The 12,435-nt window shown below is 40.6% G+C and overlaps 1 pseudogene; it reads right to left on the minus strand.

Annotated features, from left to right (window-relative positions):
• Positions 1 to 461: 461 nt before the first annotated feature.
• LOC121453802 lies at positions 462 to 982 on the minus strand (annotated as a pseudogene).
• Positions 983 to 12,435: the final 11,453 nt, after the last annotated feature.

Raw genomic sequence — 12,435 nt, forward strand, 5'->3', positions numbered from 1 at the left:
TCTGAATGAAAGCAGAAAAGACATTCTTTTTTAATTTTAAAGATTGTCATTTTGGGTCGGGAAGATGGTAACGTACTTGCCGCATAAGCAGGAGAGCCTGAATTCAAATCTTCATCACCCATGTAAAAACCAGGCATTGCAGTGAGCACCTGTGGCCGCAATTCTGAGAGATGAAGACAGGCAGATACAAAAGACCAGCTGGACAGCCAGTCTGGTTGGATCAATGCACTCCAGGTTCTGTAAGCTACCTTGTTGGAGAAAATAAAGTGGAAAATAAACACATGAACACATATACACAGATATATCACGCACACTTCACACACACAGAGACACATTATTTTAAATGATACTATAATGTATGATTAAAGTAAAAAATGGAAAATAATTTAAAATTCTAAGAATTTGTCATTTTTTTGTTTTGTTTTTTGAACTCTGGAGTTTTATTCAGTGGGTCTCTGGATCTAGAAGGTGTTAGGCCTCTTGGTAGTGAAGTGAGGCTTTTGTGCTGGCACCGCAGAACACGGCGGGGCAGCGGGAACTTGATCTTGGAGTCATGGAACTGTTTGACAGCCGGCCGGTGACTTTTGGCGGCGACCATCTCTTCCACCTTTATGATCTGGATGGAGTGTGCACAGGCACGATGCTGGGCACCCACGTCTCGGTAGCACTGTGTGACAGCCCCAGCAGTGGTCAGGTACTCGCGGTACATGTTGTGTGTCCCACTGCGGGAGTCATAGCGCAGTCAGATGCCGACGTTCTTCACACGCAGGGGGACTTCTCGAACAGCTGCCCACAGTACATGATCTCACCGGATGACTTCTTCTTCTTCTTCAGCTGCGACACGAAGTACCAGAAGCGGGACTTGGCCACCACATGGTTGGGTGCGAAGATGCATTCGGTACAGCGGTGGTGTGTGGCACTTCGGGGTGGGCAAGCAGCGCCCCACCACCTTGTACTCCCAAAGTGTGCCCGAGGCCTTCATGGCGGTCGTCCTCGTTCGCCGCCAGTCACAAAAGGGAGACTTTGTCGTTTTTTATCTCTTAGTGAAAACCACTAATAGCCTTTTTTGTTTCTCAATTACTGTAAGATGCTTAAAAACTTTTTAATATTTTGTTCTTCTCTGAAGCAAGATCTGAGTTAGAAAGGCCAGTGTATAGAAAATTTAAATGAACTTGATCTTTCAATGTTTAATTTTATTTTAATCATTAAAGACATTTTCAAGTTCACACTTTATAGCCACAGGAAGAATGTTATAATAAATTGGCTATTTTGCAATGCCATTTAAGAACTTTCAGAGATGCATGGTATTCTTATATGCCATAAAATAAAAAGGTCCTTAATTTAGTATCATCTATTCCATTACTAATATACACATATATACTTCAGGAAAAGTCCTAAAACATTTACATGAAAGACTTAATTTACAATATGGGAATTTTTTTTTAAAGTTAGGGGATTTCCTTACATGGAAGTCAATTAGCCAACTCAACTTATAGCTCTGAAAAGCTAATCAGTTTGTAGCAGGAATGAATTTGCCACAGCTTCATAGTGGGCAACAGAGAAACCCAAATGTGCTATTGCACATTTAAGGTGTATTTACATATATGTGGGGGTGTCTGAGTGTGCACATACGTCTCTGGAGCCCAGAAGAGGGCATTAGGTCATTGGAACTAGAGTTATGGATGGTTGTGAACAGCCTGGTGCAGAAGCTGAGACCTAAACCCAATTCCTTTGCAAGAACAGCAAGTGCTCTTAACTGCCATCTCTCTAGCCCTACCATTCCGTGTTTTTTTTGAATGTCAAAGGGGTTTTTTTTTATTGTTTTTATTGAGCTATATATTTTTTCTCTGCACCCCTCCCTTCCTCTCCCCTCCCCTTCTACCCTCGTCCAAGGTCCCCACACTCCCAATTTACTTAGGAGATCTTGTCTTTTTCTACTTCCCATGTAGATTAGGTAGATATATGTCTCTCTTAGGGGGCCTCATTATTGTCTAGGTTCTTTGGGATTGTGAAATGTAGGCTGGCTTTTCTCCGCTTTATGTCTAAAAGCCACTTGTCAGTGAGCACATATGATACTGAGCTGGGGTAGTGATGCATGCCTTTAATCCCAGCAGTCAGGAGGCAGAGGCAGGTGGATCTCTGAGAGTTCAAGGGCAGCCTGGTCTACAGAGAGAGTTCCAGGACTGGCTCCATAGCTACTGAGAAACCTTGTCTCGAAAAACAAAAACAAAACAAACAAACAAAAAAGAATAATGAAAGTCAAAGGTTTTTTATACTCACTGCCATTCTCTATGGGAAATAGAAGCATTGCACACTTGGAGGAGTCATTATTTGTTGATACTTTCAAAATTAAAAATCTTCCTGACTACTGAAAATTGTCATTTGATTACTAGTAGTACTGAATTTGATCCTACCTGCAAGAAGGCTTTGGGTGTAGTAGCAAACAGAAGTATCCTCTTGGTGTCCCAGTCTTGAGAAGTAGATTGGAAGGATCCCTGGGCTGGGACAAAAGAGACAGCAGAGGTTAGAAGTCTTGGGGAAACCCATCAATGCCTTAGATGTGGCTAAGAACAAATGCTTTCCACCACAGACACACACACACACACACACACACACACACACACACACACACACACCTTCCAGACAAGCAACAGATTGAGAGCTGGGAATGGAAGTTCTTTTTAACTTGAATCTTAAAGTCGTGTAATGTGCTGGCTGACATGTTCCTGAGAATCTTTCTGGTTACACACGGAAAACAAAGAAACCTTCTTTACTTTCTCGGCACCATCTCCTGCACTCTCTTGCTTAGCTCATTTGGAACCCTTAAGTCAAACAAAATTAAGAACCCAGCAGTCAAAGGGCTAGTGGGTGGCAGAGCAGTTGGAAGCATTGGAAAGGGCTAAGTATTTGTTTTATTTTCTCTGAGCTCATTACTTACTCTGGGTAGGTTAGTTAGCCAGGAAGGGAAGACAAACACTATTTAGTTAATAAGTCCCATAAGAATCCAGCAGACTGTCTTCTCGGCTTTAACACTGTATGGCTGGACAAAGCACAACATCCCCTCTGCCTGTACCTTTCATCTGACCAGCTTTGAAGTTGATGATTTACAGTGTAGATGAGCGGTGTGAGCCTGCTTTCCACAGCTTTCCGAGGTTAAAATTCTGAAATGTGTGGAAGGCTTGTCATTAGGAAAAGGAACATTATTTTGGCCTCATCGTTAACTGCAATTTTAGATCAAACAGCATGTTGTCTGGCTCAATATTTGCAATCTCAAACTGATATTCTATTACTACTACTCTACTTTTGGTGTGCCAAATTGATCCTCTTGATCCATTCACCAACTATAATTTCTGCCAAACTGAAATTCCTTTATGAGCTGCTTAAATCAGTACTGGGATAACTGGGTTCGCCATCCAAGGCTAAACAGTGCAAACCTGGGTCTATGCAGGTTAAGAACACATGCAAATGTCAGGTTTAACCAACCATAAAAGTCACAGGAGGGTGTTGTAGCATAGGAAGAACAAGGGGAAAGAACGAGAAGTTAGAGATGGAAGAGCCTTGTTGGTTTTCATTGAAAATACTTAACAATTTTTTAAAGCAAAGGCCATAAAGTTAATCAGTCATTTCCAATATTTAGAAGCAAGTTTTGTGTTATCAAAAAAGGAAAGACTGTACTCGTTGCCTGTAAGGCATTGTAATTTGAAAATTGGTGGGTTTTGCTGAGCCTTCTGTAATCCCTGTCCTTAGCGCTGTGGACCACATACCTTGGTAAGGGTTAGAGTCTAGTCAATGACTCATTTTCTGAACAGACTGTCTCATCCATGCTAGCAGTCCTTGAAACAAGTTTAATATATATGCACCTCCACAGCAACACAACATTCCTTTTAACTGTAGCTGGGTCTAAAGGAATTGTTTTATATCTCCAAAATTTTTGTGACATCTGTTTCACCAGTTACATAGTTGGTAGGCAAACTCTGACCTCCAAACACTAGTAAGCATTGGCATCTAAGGAGAAGTACATAAAACCACAAAATGTTGGTAATTCTTATCCTTAAAATTTGAATATACTACCCAATAACCAAAGCTAACGAGAATGCATATTTTGAGGAGTTAGTATGAATAGATCACTGTGGATAATGACTATTCTGCTTCTCAGCTGGAGGATATAATATCTTCTCTTTGCATGCAATCCTACTAAAGCTTGGCTAATATTAATGGAAAATATCACAGTGACCATATTTTTTTGTCTTATAGTATGAAATCTTTAGGTCAGAACTCAGTTAAATGGCAACGAAGAAGAAAAACTAATTTAATAACCCAAGCTCCCTTATATTACAGAGCAAGGCTACAGGACCAAAAGATCAAATGAAAGTCCGTGAAGCATCAAACGTTTACCACTAAGCATTCCCTGGACAAGCAAGGACCAAAGTTTTGGTGGGCGTGGACAACTTGGAGCTGTTGCAGATGACTGTGGAAACATGCAAGTCCCAGCTAAGGCTTAGCAAAGTGATCTGTACAACATCACAGCCAGGCTGCAGGAGGAGCAGATGCTGACTCGAGGGTCAGCCAAAGCTCCAGAGAGGACAAGGAACTAGAAAGGGAAAGCTATTTCTTGTTGTCCTTGCTCTACTGGTTGCTGCTGGTTTTGTGTGTAGAGGGGTAAAACCATATGCATATGCGGATACACGTGGGTGGAAGCCAGAAGGAGTTGTTCCTGAGGAGCCAGCACCTGTTTTCATCAGATAGGAACTCTCACTGGCCTGAAACTCTATGATTAGGCTAGGCTAGCTGGCGAGTGAGCCCCAGGAGCCTGCTACTTAGGATTACCCCAGCACTGGAGATGCAAGTGTCCACCATGATGCCTGCCTTCCGATATGGGCTCTGGAGCTGGAACTCTGCTCTTCATGTGTGGGTAACAAACACCTTTCCAAGTGAAGCACCTTCCAAGCCAAGCCAATTCCACTTTCTTTTTTTCTTTGCTTTTTTATTTTCTTCCCTGTTTTCACTTTGTTCTCTCTTTCTGTGTATGTGTGCGTGCATGTGTGTGTGCATATGTGTATTGTGTGCACGCATGTGTGTGTGTTCCTGAGCATTAAACCTAGGGTCTTTTGCATACTAGGCCAGGGCTCCACCATTCAGCTTCCTTCCCAATCAAGGGAAAACTATTTATTAGTAGATATCTTCCATTTGTCTCTTTCGAGTAGGTTTTATATGTCCATGAGGCAAATTAGAAGCTTATATTAGAACTTCATACAGAATTCACTAGATATACAAAGATATGAGTTTGTTAGACAGTCGGTGGAGTGAGCAGCAGGACGTGTGTGTGTGTGTGTGTGTGTGTGTGTGTGTGTGTGTGTGTAATCTGCACCAGAACCTTCATAAATAGAGAAAATGTAAGCGTACACTTTTGGCTTTTCTTGAATTTCTTTCATTAAATAATCATATAAGTTGGCCACATGAAAATTGTATTTTCCTTTTCATTGCAGTTTTTCTTTCATTTTTCTGTGCTGTGGAATTCTTGTGAAGAATAGTAAATGACAAAGGAGGAGCAAGTGCAGGGCACCTGCCTGAGTCTCATGACTGCTTTGTAGGCAGTGCTTTTTAAAATCATGTCCCAGTGAAGTGACAAAGCACATGCTATCTAGTAGCAGAATGTCTCCATGTTCAGTTGCAAATGTTACAAATGTCTCAGTGTTCAGTTGCAAAGTGTCAACACTTATTCAAGGTTTTCATGAAACAGAATGAGCCCCAAATTATGTTAATAAAGTTCTGATTTTATTATTTTATACTTTTTTGTCTCTAAAGAGCAATTCAGCAATGGTTCCTAACTTTAATTTTATTTTCACACAAATAAGCCTAATAACATCCTCAGTGTTATCCTGAAGAATTAATTCTAAAAATTGTTGTGATATTATTAAACATAATACATAGGTTGAAAACTCCCTAAAAATATGTTTTGACAATCTATAATGTCTTTACTTAGTGGAATTTATTTCATTATTTTCTACAGTGAACATTTTTAATAAAGAATGCATTTTAGTCTGTAAATATTCATTATTTGGTCATCTTTGAGATCTAAACTTTTATTAATGTAACATTTTCATTAATTCTTTGAGCAAATCCATACATGTATTTTGATCATATTTACCCCTCCATCCCTCCCTCTACATCTTTCCAGACCCACCCCCACCTCCTTCTCTCTCCCAGCACTGTGTCCATATGCATATGTATTTATATGCACATATCTTCATATATGCAAAATAGTCTAATATAGATATAGTCATATATCATAAAATCTAACTCACACTGCCTATATATTCTTAGATATGAAGCCATCCACTGGAAAGTGGTGGCTAGCTTATCTGGAACCACACCCTTAAAGAAAACTAACTCTATATTTCCCAGAAGTCATCAACTGTCAATAACTTCTCATTGAGGGGAGGGGCTCATGAGGCCCTCCCCACCTCCATGCTAAAATGTTGACTGGCTTGGTCTTGTGTAGTTAACGACAGCTCTGTGAGTTCTTTGGTACTGCAACTCGGTCATATCCAAAAAGTACTGTTTCACTCCAATCCTCCCTGAAATCTGCTTCCTACACTCCCTTCTGGCTCGTCTTCCACCATAGCCCCTGAGACTAAGATACACACACACACACACACACACACACACACACACACCCCATTTGTAGCTGAGAATTTCATTGGTGCTTTCTCTGCACTTTGGTCAGTTTTGAGTTTCTGTGTTACTCACTCATTGATTACACAAAGAAACTTTTCTGAGAAGGTCTGATAGCTACTCTCATTTATGAATAGGGATGTGAAGTGAGAGGGTGATTTGATACTCTGGCCATTTAGCCTATGAGCTCCTCAACCACGGGTTCTTGTTCAGATTTACATTACCAGGAATATGTTTCTGCCTATGGGTTGAGCCTTACATCCAATTAGCAAGTAGTGGTTTCTCCCATACTATTTATGCCACTACTACACCCATGAGCATTATACTATGTAGCCAGTATTGTAGTTCATGGGGTTCTGACTTGGATAAGACTGTTGACTAGATTTGCCCCGTACCATGCTCAGCAGTACTATAAGTGCTACCAAACAGAAAGGAATCTTCTTGAACATGTTATTTTCTAGACTACAAAATAGTTAATGTCTAGTGAAAAGATAAAAAAGTAAATTACTGAAAGATTCAAATTTCTGGTCTTCCAGGGATGGGTAGGATGGTATCTGTTATCAAAGGGTTTCTTAGCTTGGCATATTGAACTTCACACATAATGCCTGCAGATAGCACTTGGTTCACAGATCATCATTAAGAAGTTAAAAGAATCAGCTTAGGAAGATGATTTATGCAGAAATAAAATAAATCCAATGATGCTAGGTTGTTTTAAAGAGAATAGTACTACATGAAGTAAGATTAAAGGACTTGAGTGAGTTTTAGCATATAAAAACAGTAATAGTCATTATTAATCATAAAGAAGACAAAAAAGTTATGGTGATCTTAATAGACTTAAGGAAAGTATTTAACAAAACTAAACATCCTGCATCAACAAATTTGACACAAGAAAGACACAGACAAGACCCTATGTGTATTCAATAACAAAATGCTTAAGGGTTTTCTTTTTCCCCTCAGAAATCAAGAACACCAGGATACTCATTTCTAGCACTTCTTTCAACAAAGGACCCAAAACACATTTCTTAAAAGCTAATACACAGTTTGGCAGGAAATATATTTTTTAAAAGGTACTCAATATCACTGTTCATCAGAGAAACAAATATTGAAACCACAGTGATAAGTCATCTCACACTTGTTTAAATGAATATTGTCATAATAATGAAAGGTAGCAGATACTGGCAAGAATTACAGAAAAACATCTTGGGTCAGTGAAATGGCTCATTTTATAAAGGTACTTGCAGCTAAGCCTCACGACCCAAGTTCAGACCCTGGAGAGGGCCAACTCCTATAAACTGTCCCGTGACCTCAACAAGTATTCTGTGGCGCATGTGCATGCATGTACACATGCGTGCACACACACACATGCAAGCATGAACACATGCATGCACACCAGAGAGAAAGGAAGAAAGAAGAAAGAAGAATTAATTGTAGATATGATGTGTTGGATCTGTGACTGAAATACTAGCACTGTGGGAATGGACATGGTGGGGTCCTCTGTGTTCCCTTCTGCACACTCTCCCCTTTCTTTTTAGCTCCTTGTTTTCAAATAGGAGTCTGGATACAGAGGTGAACCTTTGTAGACTGTCTGCCAAAGTGGACGCTTGTGTTCCTGTAGCAAAGGCGCCACGATGTAGAAATCTGAACAGTCTTTATAAACAATGCTGAAGACACCCACATTTTTACAGGTTTAACATTTTACTCTTCCCATTACTTGGGGACACTCTTAGAATGAATGAAGACACAAACAGCTAAACTTGTCTTATTTTGATGCATAAGACTACAAAAGTTAATGTCTAGTGAAAAGATAAAGCAGCACATGACTGAAAGATTAAACATTCTGGCTTTCTAGGATGGATAAAATGGTAGGATGATATCTGTTGTCAAAGGTTTTCTGAGCATGGCATAAGAAATAAGACTGATAAATTTCTAATGTGCCCCTGCTGTGATAGACACATAATATTTTGTTTCTCTTACACTTTTTTTCTTTTTTTTTTTTGGTTTTTCAAGACAGGGTTTCTCTGTAGCTTTGGAGTCTGTCCTGGAACTAGCTCTTGTAGACCAGACTGGTCTCAAACTCACAGAGATCTGCCTGCCTCTGCCTCCCAAGTGCTGGGATTAAAGGCGTGTACCACAACTGTCTGGCTCTTACACTTTTTAATAATCTTGTTTTGAATAGGACCTAATCTTACAGCAAAGTTGTAAAACCTGCAAAAAAAAATAAACCCTCAAGTGCCTTATGCTCATTCAAACTTAAGTTTTTGCCTATTTTCTCAGTAATATCCTAGCACAAACATCTGCCAAGAGTTAGTGTTTTGTGTGGTTATCTAGACTCTTTCAGTCTGGAATAGTTCTTTATAATCCCCTTCGCTTTCACAACCTCGATGCTCAGACTCACTGTCTCCCATGCTGACCTCAATTAGTGACATTCCTGTTTCTGCTCCCTGAGAACTGAAATTGCAGGGGTGTGCTGCCATGCCTGAGTGACTTCATTGTGCCTTGATGGGCGTAAGTCAGTTGGGTAGAATATCCTTAAAGCTAGGTGTGTGTGTGTGTGTGGTGTGTGTGTGTGTGTGTGTGTGTGTGTGTGTGTGATGTTTCCAATCGACCAGATTCCATCCTGGGTCACTGTGACTAGCACATGGCATTATTGTTGGTGTTACTTGTAATCCCTTGGCTAGCAGACAATGTTTGCCAGATTTTTCCACATGAAATGTCTTCCTTCCCATTTAAAGCAATAAATATTTTGATGGCAGATACTAGAGACCACATAAAATCCCATTTCTTACTTCCAGCTCACCTGCGAGTTGTGGCATCACTGATGATTCTTTCTGAGTTATAACAAATGTTTAATTTTCTACCATTGCAATTTTTATGCCAACTTCCAATGACAGGGAAGAGTATTCAAATACATTTCCACGTTCACTTCTTTTGCCTTATTTACCTGTAGCAAACAGCTGTCCTGTGTGTGTGTGTGTGTGTGTGTGTGTGTGTGTGTGTGTGTGTGCATGCACACAGCCTTGCACACTCAGAGGACAAAGAAGGATGCCAGCTGTGCTACTTTCTCTCACTTTCCATGTTATTTCTCAAAACAGGATCTCTCACTGAGCCACAAGCTAGGCTGGCAGCCTGCAAGCCCAAACAACTCTCCTCTTTCTGCCCTTCCTCCACACAACAAAGGAGTTACACAGGAGTGCCCAGTACCTAGATTTTTACGTGAATGCTAGGCTTGAACTCTGGTCTTTATGAACCAAGGACAATCTCTCCAGAGTCTGCTTGCTTTTTCTTGAGTCTAAGTCTCACTCCGTAGACCAGGTTGACATGTAATGCACTTTGTGGGCTTGAACTTGTGATAATCTCCATGTATTAGCCTTTCAAGTGTGGAAATTCATTCATACACAAATATTGGTTTCTATCTCCATGGGCTCACAGGTTCCAGTGATTTCTAATCTTCTACTGTCACACCTTATTTTGATGCTCAGAGGCAGTCCTTTCAATTCAGCCTCTCTGTTCTGGAATAGCTGATTGTCTCTGAGTCTGTCCTTACCCTATGGTATAACAGAAAGTTCCAGGATCAGGGATGGTGCATAATCTACAATCCTAGTGCCTGGGGGGCCCAGATGAAAGGATCACTAGTTCAGGGTCACTTTGTGGTGAGGCCCTTTCTTAAAAGGAGAGAGAACTGGAGCAGTCTTGTTCCCTTCCTGGCATGGGCTCAGGATGGACATTTTTCTAGTGCTCTCCAGTTTCCTTTCATTAGAGAGTCATGCTTGGAAACTAAGAGCTGGGTTCTAAATGTGAACACGGTCAGGATTTGGCTGTACTTGGAGTTTTACAGGATACTAAGCTAGGAGATGATAGATAGATAGATAGATAGATAGATAGATAGATAGATAGATGACAGATGTGACAGATGAGAAACAAATGATAGATATCTAACTGTATAATATAGTTATATATTATATGTAAGTGCATATATAACATATAATTATGAATAGATGCACAACGTATGTCTATATTTACTTGTGTGTATGTCTCATCTGTAAGACGCTGAGCCTCTAATGATGCCTTGAATTCTAATCCAAGACCACAGGACTTATTCTCGCTCCTCCTCTCCACTTTCATACTTCACTTGTTTGACATCAAGGAACCTGGCTTTCATTACCTCAGACTCCCAAGTGTCATCAATTTTCTGACACCACCTAGCCACTACCTGCTTCGTCCATGGACCCCAAAAAAAGGTGAGATGTACCAACCTTGGTCCAAACACTTCAGCTGGTGTTTCCTAATTGTTTTATGGAAATTGTGAAGTGGAAAATAAATAAATAGGTAAAGAGAATGGGGGAAATTAAATAGAAGAAGGAAAATGCCACATATATTACTGTGCTTCCCTTTCTCCTGAGCTCCATGAGAGCTGCACAGGGGTTTCCCTGATGCTCGGGATCACACGGCCATCATTTGATTAAATTAACCTGGGGCTGCAACCCTGAGCCCTGATAGCTTACAGTCTTTCATCTGCCTGCCCCCACCACTATCCTACTGCACGTTTAATCCGTGCCTTCGTTAGCCTGCAAACTCACCCGGTAGACATTGTTTAGCACCTAACTAAAAAAGAGTTGACTCCAAGCGCGAGCACTAATGTAAACAGGGAGTTACATTCTTGCAGCCCCATGTGGTGTTATAATTACATCAGAATGCAGCCTGGTCACTGGTGCGTCCTCCGCGCCACACTGTCGCCATATTTGCAGATGTTCAGTCTTACGTTTATTAAGCATGACAATACCCAGCAGGATCCATTTTGTCTGATTATCCTCAAATGGAGAAGAATATTAAAAGGCAGGATAATTAAAAATATATGCCCAAACAAAGGATGTGTCTACAGTTCCTCTTCTAGCGCTTTGAAATAGTTCGCATTTCTCAGCTGGCTCTCGTGCACAGAGCATTAAAAGGATGTCTTAAATTTAGACATATGTCTTCATTCTGTTTAATGTGCCAGAACAAAAACATAGCTCGAGACCACCATGAATTGATGTCTCAGTGCTGGAACGCTAGAGAACACTCGTATTTCCACAGGGCTAAATGTCATCATGGAGTTGGTGACGGCACTTTCCCCTGTGAGAACACAGCCTTCTATTTTTGAGTCTGACTCTTACAATTCCATGCCACTATTGCTGCTTAAGTCCACATAATGGTTCTCTTTCAGTGGCTGCAAGTTCAGAGAATGAAAATGGTACTCCAGTTATCAGGGATGCCCTTATTAAAAGGAAGAACCTCATCTCCTCCAAACAAGGCAATAACCTAAAATATTTTTAAAGATTTATTTCATTATTTTTTATTGTATATGCATGCTGGGGAATGTGCGTGTGGATACAGGTATCCTCAGAGGCCAGTGGCATCGAATTCCCGACAGCTGGAGTTTCAGGCAGTTCTAAGCCACACAGCGTGGGTACTGGGAACTATATCTGGGCCTTTGGCAAGGGGTAGTCTGCATACTTAACCCCTTGGCCATCTCTCCAGGCCCTCTAAAATGTGTGTAAAGGTTTAAAGATCTTTGGTGAGTGTATTGGATATTTTTAGATTTTAGTACATTTAAAATGTTCTTAAAGAAAGAAAACACCAGTATGCATATCAGTTATATATTGAGCATTAGGATTTTGATGAAAAAGAGCGTGGCAGAAAGAAGATTGAAGAGAAAATTCCATCCCTCTGCCATACCATCCTCGGACTGTCTCAACCACCTAGTTCCTGAATGTTAGACTCGGA

Source organism: Microtus oregoni, unplaced genomic scaffold (assembly GCF_018167655.1).
Source record: "Microtus oregoni isolate MIOR12 unplaced genomic scaffold, Mior012 000012F_ref0000307, whole genome shotgun sequence".
Classification (NCBI taxonomy): Eukaryota; Metazoa; Chordata; class Mammalia; order Rodentia; family Cricetidae; genus Microtus; species Microtus oregoni.